This window comes from Papaver somniferum, unplaced genomic scaffold (genome assembly GCF_003573695.1).
Source record: "Papaver somniferum cultivar HN1 unplaced genomic scaffold, ASM357369v1 unplaced-scaffold_35, whole genome shotgun sequence".
Classification (NCBI taxonomy): Eukaryota; Viridiplantae; Streptophyta; class Magnoliopsida; order Ranunculales; family Papaveraceae; genus Papaver; species Papaver somniferum.
Window position 1 is genome coordinate 5,878,991 of NW_020645971.1, and position 10,064 is coordinate 5,889,054.

A 10,064-nucleotide genomic window follows, 5' to 3' on the forward strand; every position below is an offset into this window, starting at 1 on the left:
GAAATAAATATGGAAACTTGTTTTTCTTATGAGTTTGACCCAATTAGCTTCCCTATTTACACTCCATGTTTGTGATATATTCGAACCTAGGAGAAGAATCTCTCCTCTTTCACCTGTAACTTCACCCAAAACCAATCCCGGGAAAGTCTCTCCCTGTTTTATCGTGTTTATGAAACCAAACGTGTACCAACCCTTCTTTAACTAACCAACAGAAATACCGAAACTTCCTCTTTTAATCTGTTCACCGAGAGAACCATGGAATCCTCTTTTTATTCGACTCTTGAGAACACACCTATCCTGTTTTAGCATAACAGGATATTAACAATCCTAATCCAAGCAAAAATCGGACTAAATCTCTCCCCAATGATTCACAGAAACCTTCGCAGACGATGACTCAGTTTCCCGCCAAAATCTGGTTTTCTGAAAATGAAGAAGGTGCGCCCCTAACCAGAGTAGGGGTGCACTTAGCCGGGGGTGGAAATAGTAGCTCCAGTGTGCAAATAGCGGTGGATGCCCCTTATCGCTAGGGTACCCCTTATCCAAAATGGGGGTCCGAATAGTAGGTGTCCTCCGGAGGTGCCTGCAGCAACTTTCCGAGCCGATTTCTCCATGCATGTTTATTTCTCCAAAAACACCTACAAAAACATAAAATAGCAAAATAAGTCCAAAATCGAGTACTAAGAATACACATAATTGAGAACAAAATAGACACATAAATGCGTCTATCATATAGTCAGGTTGCTTCAAAACAGACTTATTAGGTCTTAAACGTGTTTTCCTGCTCTGATACCAATTGAAAACACGGGGGTACCAAAATACACCACTAATTTTTTCTTAGGAAACCTGTATGGACTAAACTCAAATATAATTCTACTTAAACTTAATGAATCTCAATTAGGAGATATATGAAGAGCTTATATCTCTTTCTCTCACAATCTGAATGTTACAGAGACTAGTCTGTGAACCTGATTATACCGTGAGAGTGCTTGGACGATTCCAAAGATCAATATCCAAGAATCAATCAAGTCGTTTCCAACAATTGCGATGGACTTATCTACTTGAACTGATTTTCACGTACAACCTGTGATATTTCAATTATAAAGATAAACGATATAATGTGGAAAGGAAACAACACAGACACCAGAAATTTTGTTAACGAGGAAACCGCAAATGCAGAAAAACCCCGGGACCTAGTTCAGACTTGAATGATGGGATTTTATTTATGCCGCAAGCATACGGCTGCCGATAAGACAGTATACAATGCGGTTCGTTCTGCAGGGACTAAATTTGTTACCTTCAATTTAAATAAAGTGCAAAAGATAATATATAAGATAAAAATTAATTAAAGTTATAATAAGAAGATAAAGAAAAACCCAGGGCTTTGATCATCACCACTATTATGTATTCCAGATGATTCAGCTATAACTCTCTACAAAACTCCTCAAAATATTACTCGAGACGATTTAGGACCGATTTGTACACCTCAGAAGATATATCGTTACATTCAATTATATTTCTCAAAATATTGACCACCCTCTTCATTTAAAATGTTAATCTTTAAGAAGAAAATAAAATCGTGATTAAAACATGAGGACACATGAAAAGAGTTATTATCGTTACTAAACGAGAATTAGGATCAAGAGAATTGTTATAAAAAAAGTATTGTAGAATTATCTATCGTACATCATAGGGCTTAATCTTAGCCCTAGTAGAAAGATTATCTAGCCATTACAAAGAAGAATAAATAAAAATGAAAATGAAAACTAAACTACAACTCTTTTGGAACACCGCCCTCTCTGGACTTTATGTACGCTTTTCTATTTATAGTGGTAGTAGATTCATTTGTTTCCTGAAATATACTCCCTCCGTCCCTAATAAGATGACCTACTTGGTTTTAAACTTTGTCCCATAAATAGATGATCTATTTCACTAATCAAGGGATATTCTAAAACTACCATTTTAATTGATTATTTTTTTTTATAAAAAACCGTGGTATAGTTTAAGAGATAAATCGTTTATAAATTTTACTAATTATTGCTCATAAGGGTATGATTATAAAAAATAGTTAAATATACTTCACTTTCCTCCTTGCCTTAAAATTTGTGCAAACTACAACTAGGTCATTTTATTAGAGACGTAGGGAGTAAGATAATCAATTAACTCCAGTTTCGAATTTCTTCTAGCCTTCAATAGACATTCCAAATTTCTAATCTCTTTATTGGGTAATAAAAATATACGCCAATTCAAAGTGGTCGTGTCGACATCACGTATGCATATCTTCAACAGCAGTAGGCAGATGTATACAGGCATTAAATTTAAATATCTTTTCATGCATGTAATCATCATTAACATGGGTCCTTCTTTCCTTTGAATGAAATGTAGCAAGTCCAACATTTAAGTAACAATGCGGCTTGCTATGATATGAACGTGACCCCTTTGTCTTGCTTTAGTATTCCACAAGCACTACTGTGTCTCGAAATGTTTAACTTGATACTGTATGTCTTTTCAACTTCCCCTAATTTGGACTCATTATGGCACATGTCATTGGATGGCATAAGATCATCACAATCTTCTAATTATTTTGTAAACGCTCATATATCACGGACGCCCGTACTTCGAGATATCCGAGTAAGTTGGACCTGTATTTAATTGGCGGGAATAATTTGGTGTTTTAAGTCCGACGAGCTTTATTTCCGGGGAACTGCAAAAGCAAACAAATGATATTAAATATGTACAAAAATGGGGATAATAAATATAAATTTGAGTGGTAAATACGTAATAATTATGCACTTATTATGGTGACGATGAAAATGGTGGTGCTAACAGTGTTGGTTGCAGTGGTGGCGTAAGAGATGGTGGTGGTACTAGTAGCAGCGATAGAGAAGAGGTTGTTGCTTTGGTGATGGCGGAGGAGGTGGTGATGGAGAGAAATAAAATTAGATCTGAAAAGAAAAGAATAAAAACGATTTATTGTGTGGGGAGGATAAATATGGAAACAAAAAAAATGTTAATGGACCCCTTATGAACTTATAGACAGAGAACGATAAATTTAAGGATATTTGTGAAACCCTTCTAAACAAGGGACAGTTATATAATTCAAAACGAAATGAATATACTTCAATAAATTCAAACTAGCACCGCAAATAATTATTACAACAAAACCATCTCTTTGCACAATAATACCCATATACAATAACACTCACATAAATGAAAATACAGAAGGATATAAGTATGGCCTTGTTTCGCAAAATTTATGATTATCTATTTATGATTATAGATAATCAAAAATAGATAAATGATTTTAGTATAATCATTTTTATAATAAATTTTCACAAACACCTTTATCAAATAATTGATTATCTTTAAAAAATGCTCCCTAAAAGTAGTGGAAAAAATAATGATTTAGAACTTTTTTCTAAGTTCCCTAGTGTTTTTTTAACTCTCTCTTGATAGTTTATAGAAAATAAGAGGAATAAACACAACTCAATTTTATTAAGAAAAAATAATTAATTATAATAATTTTTAAACAACTTTTTTCTGTTTATGGAAATAATTGATTTTTTCAATTATGATTAAAATAAGCAATTATTATAATGGTTACCAAACGCATATAGAATCCATTATAATCTGCATAATGGATTATTGGATGATAATCCATTAAAATAATGGTTACCAAACAGCCCCATATGGGTCCAGATCATGGGACTTCCCATTTGAACGCATAAGTTAGACACATTTTTATAAACGTCGATTATGGTATATCCTACGGCAGTACATTTCAATGAGATGGCATTTTTTTTAAGCTATACGGCTTTCATCCAAGCCGAGCCAACAACTTAATTAAATACCGGTCTAACTAACTAAGGAAATATATATATTTTCCCATATCTTCTGCTGTAACTTCCCATATTTATCTACCACGATCTCTTTCTTTACGTTTCTGCTTGATTCCAAATTTTGTTTTTGGAGAAATTCTTTTCGAACTTCTTCTTTGTTTCTACCGTGATTTTTTTTCCCTTTCTTGTTTATGATTATTTTCCCCTTTTTCCTTGCGATTATCATCAGATTATCACGTCAAAATCTGGTATAGACAAGCCGCCAAGTACTTTCACTTGTGGTGATGATCAAGTTCAGAGTGATGAGACTGAGGCCATGAATCATTCTTCAAATGGAAAAAATGATGTGAGCAATCTGGAGATTCTATATGAAGGAATGCATTTCAATACACGTGAAGAAGCGCAAGAGTATTATACCGAATATGGACGGAGAAATGGATTTTCAGTTAGGGTTCGATCAACAAACAAAACACGCGTTGGTGTAGACGAAGTGACATCAGTTTATATGGTCTGTGCTCGCGAAGGGAAAAAAAGAAAGAAGAGAACATCGAAGGAATAGATAAAAAATGGAGAAGTTGCAGTACGTTCAAATGTGAGTGCAAGGCAAAGATTCGATTTCTTTTTGACGGAGAACGCAGTAAATGGATAGTAACAATATTTTCAGATGAACACAACCATAAATTTGTATCACCAAGCAAGAGGAAGCGTATGCACATTAACAGATGCATGCCAGATGGTGCAAAAGATTTGACAGAGGCATTTAATAGGGAAAACTTTCAAATTTCCAAAGTCCCATCCATTTTTGGTGGTGCAGACATAGGGTTTAGTCGAAGAGATTGTTGGAATCACTGGAATTTGGAAGTTGGTGATGCCCAGTCAGTCATCAATTATTTACAGATGAAACAAAGTGAAAATCCGCAGTTTTTTTATGCGGTTCAAGTTGACGAAGAAGGTAGAGCGGTAAATTTTTTCTGGGTTGATGCTCGATCACGAATGTCATATGAGCAGTTCGGAAAAGTGGTTTTCTTTGATACTACACACAGGACAAACAAATATGAGATGCCATTTGCTCCATTTACAGGGGTGAATCACCACTATCAAACCATACAGTTTGGATGTGCATTTTTACAGGACGAGACCAAAGTCACATTTTCGTGGTTGTTTAGTATTTGGCTTGAAGCTATGGGAGGAAAACATCCATCTGCTATTATAACCGACCAAGACGATGCCATGGCTTTTGCTGTAAAGAAGGTACTCCCGAAAACTCGACATCGTTTATGTCTGCATATAAAAAAGAAATTCCGAGAGAAATTTATCTCATGTTTACCTGAAAAAGTCAAAATTTAAAAAAGATGTGAAAAAATGTCTCCATCATACCTAAAAAATAAAAGATTTTGAAGAGAAGTAGAACATCATGATAGAAGAGTTTGGCTTAAGTAACAATGATTGGCTAAAAACTTTATATGAGATTCGTGAGTCATGGGTTCCTGTATACCATCGTGGAACTTTTTATGCTGGGATGAATACTACCGGTCATAGTGAAGGGGTGAATGCATTTTTTAATGAATTTGTCTCGTCAAAGACAAATCTTAAAGAATTTGCGATTAGGTACGATCAAGCACTAAAAATAATTGTTGACAGAGAAATTGAAGAAGATTACGTGTCGGAGCATACAAAGGAATTATTGACAAAAGGAACTTAATATTAAAGCATGCTGCTGAAATATACACTCGGAATATGTTTGGGAAGTTTCGTGAACAATTGCTTGAGTCTATACGTTTTAAGTCAGAAGAAATAGATAGAGGTGATGAATTCAACACTTATTTAGTAAAATATAAAGTTGGTGGATTCCAAGAGTTCATTGTAAAGGTGAAACCCGATACATATGAAGGTTAACGTGAGTGTCAATACAATGAATTTAAAGGTTTACCTTGCAAACACGTACTTAAAGTTCTCGGAAAGCTCGAGGTTGATGAAATTCCGCCATACTTTATCTTAAAAAGATGGTTGAAAGGCGCAAACTCATTCAGAGGAGTTGATGAAACAGATAAGTCTGACGGTTACGACTGTTCAGTTGCATATAGACTAAGTTATCTATGTCGAAGATCTACTCAAATGGCCTGCATTGCATCAAAATCAGATAAGTTATACAAAATGGCAGTTGATGGTGTGAAAGACCTTTTTGATAGAATCATTGATGAACATAATAAGTTGGTCAAAGATAACGGATCTTCACAAGTTCTGAATTGTGAACCTCAGGAAGATAATAATACAATTCAGCAGTTGCATCAACCATTTGTGGAAAATCCAAACATATCACAAACTAAAGGAAGACCTCCCAAAGACGATAAAGCAAAAGGAAAAGTTAATAGTACGGGTAGGCTACTGGCGGGGATTGAATCATCTACTGCTAACAAAAAAAAGAAAGTGTTCAGTTTGCCAAGACACAACGCATGACAAAAGAAATTGCCCCAAAAAGGCAGATATGGAGCAATTAAAAATCAGTCATCCAAGTAAGTATTACGAAATCTCATGTTTTCTGTGTATCATTAATTTCCTATTCAAACCGTTTCTACATTCCTGTAGGTACAAACTCCAGCAATGAGGATGCCATTTAACTTGGGATACAATAGTGATTACCGGACTCAGGTAATAATATACCTGTGAAGTAATTTGTAAACTAAATTTTCACAATGCTTCGTACCTAATAAAATTTTCATCTTTTTCTGCAGAAATATTTCCAAAATGCGGAAGTGAGAAGAGCTCAAAGTATGGACAAATAACTGCGAAGGAAGTCCTAAAGGCTTGTAATGACTGGTGTAAGCCTAGCTGCTGATTAGTCCAAAAGCTTAACCAATTAGTGGAAACGCACTGATGGACGACCAATTGATGTCAAATGAAAGTTTAGTTTACGTGACTATATATGACATGCTTTTTCTTAAAACATTTTCAGTTTGACAATATTTTGATATTTCATTTCGACTACATTATGGCAGTGGTATGGTTATTTGACATGAAGTCTGAGTATTCCAAATGTGATTCTATTAATTGTATGTCTTCCCAAGATAAAACATCACCTAAATAAAAGGAATAAGGGTGTTGTACAAACTGGAGGAAATCTGACGTGAGTCGAACACGCAAACTTCTGGCCTGGAGCCAGACGCGCTACCATTGCGCCAAAGATTAATATCAAAATTAAACGACATTTAAGGGAAATTAACTAAGAACAGAAAATAGGCAGAACGAGAAAATGAAAAAGAATGAAGCATAGAAAATTCCCAAACTATTGAAATGTTCGCATTAATCCGTATTTGATAAAGAATTCAGATGCACATTCATGAGCTAGGATATTTCTAACCTATACCACTTAATTGTCAACTACAATGTAACATTGACATGTTCACACAGAAGATCCAACTTCAGTGCATAGTACTGTGTACGGAAAAGCCAAAGTAGCCATTGTCACTCAGAGAAATCATGACTTGTTAAGTTCGCTGACATGGAAATGGAATCCAAATTCCAACATCATATCAATGAACGATATAACCCGTTATTTTCGCTCCTGACACAGTAAGTACATAGATAGTGGTCCTCATGATGAGTTAGCTAGCTATATAGGCTAGGCAGCTACTACTCGAAGAATACAAACATAATTATATATGCAAAGATGGGGAGTCATGAATGATGGAGGAGGTAGGAGGAGACGCCAGCAATGAGGACCACTTGTACGTTTCAGGGTTTTTATTGGCTTATTAGGCGTCTTATTTCCAACTTCCAAGTAGTAAAAATTGATGCATGAGTTGGAACCTGGTACAAGAAAAGGCTGGATACATAGATTTTTGTTATATCTCTCAGTTTTCACATGCGAACTGTGTACATGGCTCTCTATCTGCATATATAAAATGTTCATTCTGAAGAAAGCGTAAGGGAAAACGTCATTATTCACATTCAGCAAAATATTCCTCTTTAGATTTTCCTTTACCCTAATGCAGAAGCATCTTTGATTCTCCTCTTAAAATTTTCTCGACCAAGCATTGACATTTGGATTTTTAAATTGCAGAGATGAAGGAAGATGTCAAATTTTACCATGTATATCGTTAGTTGTTATAAATAAACCACTCATTTTGCTATGTGTTAACTGCTTGTATGTCCTTACCCCAACAGGAGACACTTTTTAAACTCACATATATTATGAAAATTGAGATCTTAGTCCTACTCTTAGTTAGAGGTTACTATTTCACAAGCATAATCAACCCCAAGTTATTCCTTTATAATTAGGGATGAAATATATACTCTAGCCAGTCCTAAGGTTTGGTTAAATGTTCATCTGATGATAATTAAGCCAAGCACATGCTACAACAGAAAATTAAAGAGATAAATATGTAAGTAATACTAAGAAATATAGTCTTCTTGCAGGACTTTCGACAAACAGTAGAGTACCTTTGTTCTCTGATTTGATTTGAGCTTCTCTCAAAGCTTCTCCACCGTGTCCTTGGAATATTTCAAGAGATCCATATTAGCCCAATCTTCCATTCCTTCTTAACTTTGAAATCATCTCACGAAATTGTTAATTATACCCATCTCAACTTTCAAACCCAATTAAGATTTTACTCAAATCAAGACCAAAATTAGGGCTCAACTTATTTCAAATAACAAACAATAAACCAATTAAAGTACATAGTGTTAAGAAAAATCATACCTGCGCATATACTAGTACGAATTCCAAACAATAAACTCAATCTCAAGAACAATCTGGAAGCAGAACCAAAGTAAAAGAGAGAAAAGTATGCATGTAGAGCTACTATAGATTTGTTTCCAAAAATATACGTTGGTTATCGGCTCCGCTCGGCTTGGAAAAAAGCCGTATAATTTTTAAGCCTAATAGAGTTCCACCCAAGATAGTCAATTTCGGATTGTCTCTGTCGACACCGAGATACTGATACAACTTTGTCTCGGGGAAATTCCGTTTTAAAATCTCGGTAAAATCTCGGTTTCATATTTTATATCCTCGTATCAATAATCACTTAAAAGAAACATAGTATTAGTAAATCTGGTTGTTCACCTTCCTCATCATCAACACCAAATAATTATTTTAGCTCAAGAAATTCAAACACAGCAACAAGCAATAATACTAGTGAGTGAATTAATTTTTTTAATTTTTGTACGTGAGATTAGTCCACTCAATTTAAAAAGAAAAAAAAATCCGGCCAAGACAAATCAATTCCGACCGAAAAACGCGTTTCCGGCCAAAATTTTCGCAAAGATTTCGTCCGACCGAAATTAACAAAATCGTGTCTTCTTGGACCGAAATCCGGAATTTCGCCGAAATTTCGGCCGAAATGACCGAAATCGACTACATAGGTTCCACCTCATCAGTAAATACTTCCGTTGGATCAAGTATGATGGACGATCCGGAAATTATGTCCAAACTATGTGTTTAAACCAAAAGTCCCATAATCGGGACCCTATAAGTATTGAGAGATGTGAAGAACATTACTTTATGAAACTTGTCTGTTTTTTTCTTGGTATTTTGAATGACAAGGACACTTTTATTCGATCAATTTTATAACGTTTTCGAACAAGTTTAAACTAGACAACACATACAGCTGGGAAAAATAAAAGAAGGGGATAAAGGGTAAAATAGGTGTATATATATAAAACGTTGGATAAGAGACACTTTTGAGGATTAGGAAAAAATTCTTTATTTTTTCGCTGCAAATCCAAATGTTGTGCAAGACATTTTTCAAGAGAAATCCTATATTCTCCGACACGGCTAGAGCCCATTTAAACTCTACGTTCTCCAACACGATTACAACCTATTCTTATTATAGAACCAACAAAGAAGAGTCGCATATATGATTGACCAATCAATCCATCGACTCACCACAATATGACCGAACATAAATAAACTCTCACAAATGATCTATAACTCTAAAGTAGTGTCTTCACCAAACAAGATAATGTTTACCATATTCTCTTTCAGAACGAGATGATATTTTGTGTGCATGCTGATATAAATTATTCCTGGAGGCCTTCTGCTTAACAACGATAATTTACTCCGGCACCACCAAGACAATCTTCTCCTCAAACGATGTCTCGCAATATTTCCATTCATATACTCCTTAGCCAGTGACATACCTTTCAACGTCGATGAAAACTGGTCTATCACATCCATCCAGAGAGGTGGAATGTATTTCCCGCATCTCTATTGAGATCTTCATTAAGAAC

General features: G+C 35.0%; 1 long non-coding RNA gene across 1 annotated transcript; it reads left to right on the top strand.

The window, feature by feature from the left end:
- The first annotated feature begins 5,966 nt into the window (after nt 1-5,966).
- LOC113342168 lies at nt 5,967-6,913 on the top strand. The gene is made up of 3 exons (XR_003356468.1): nt 5,967-6,349; nt 6,423-6,485; nt 6,569-6,913. It is a non-coding gene; the product is annotated as an uncharacterized LOC113342168 (long non-coding RNA).
- Nucleotides 6,914-10,064: the final 3,151 nt, after the last annotated feature.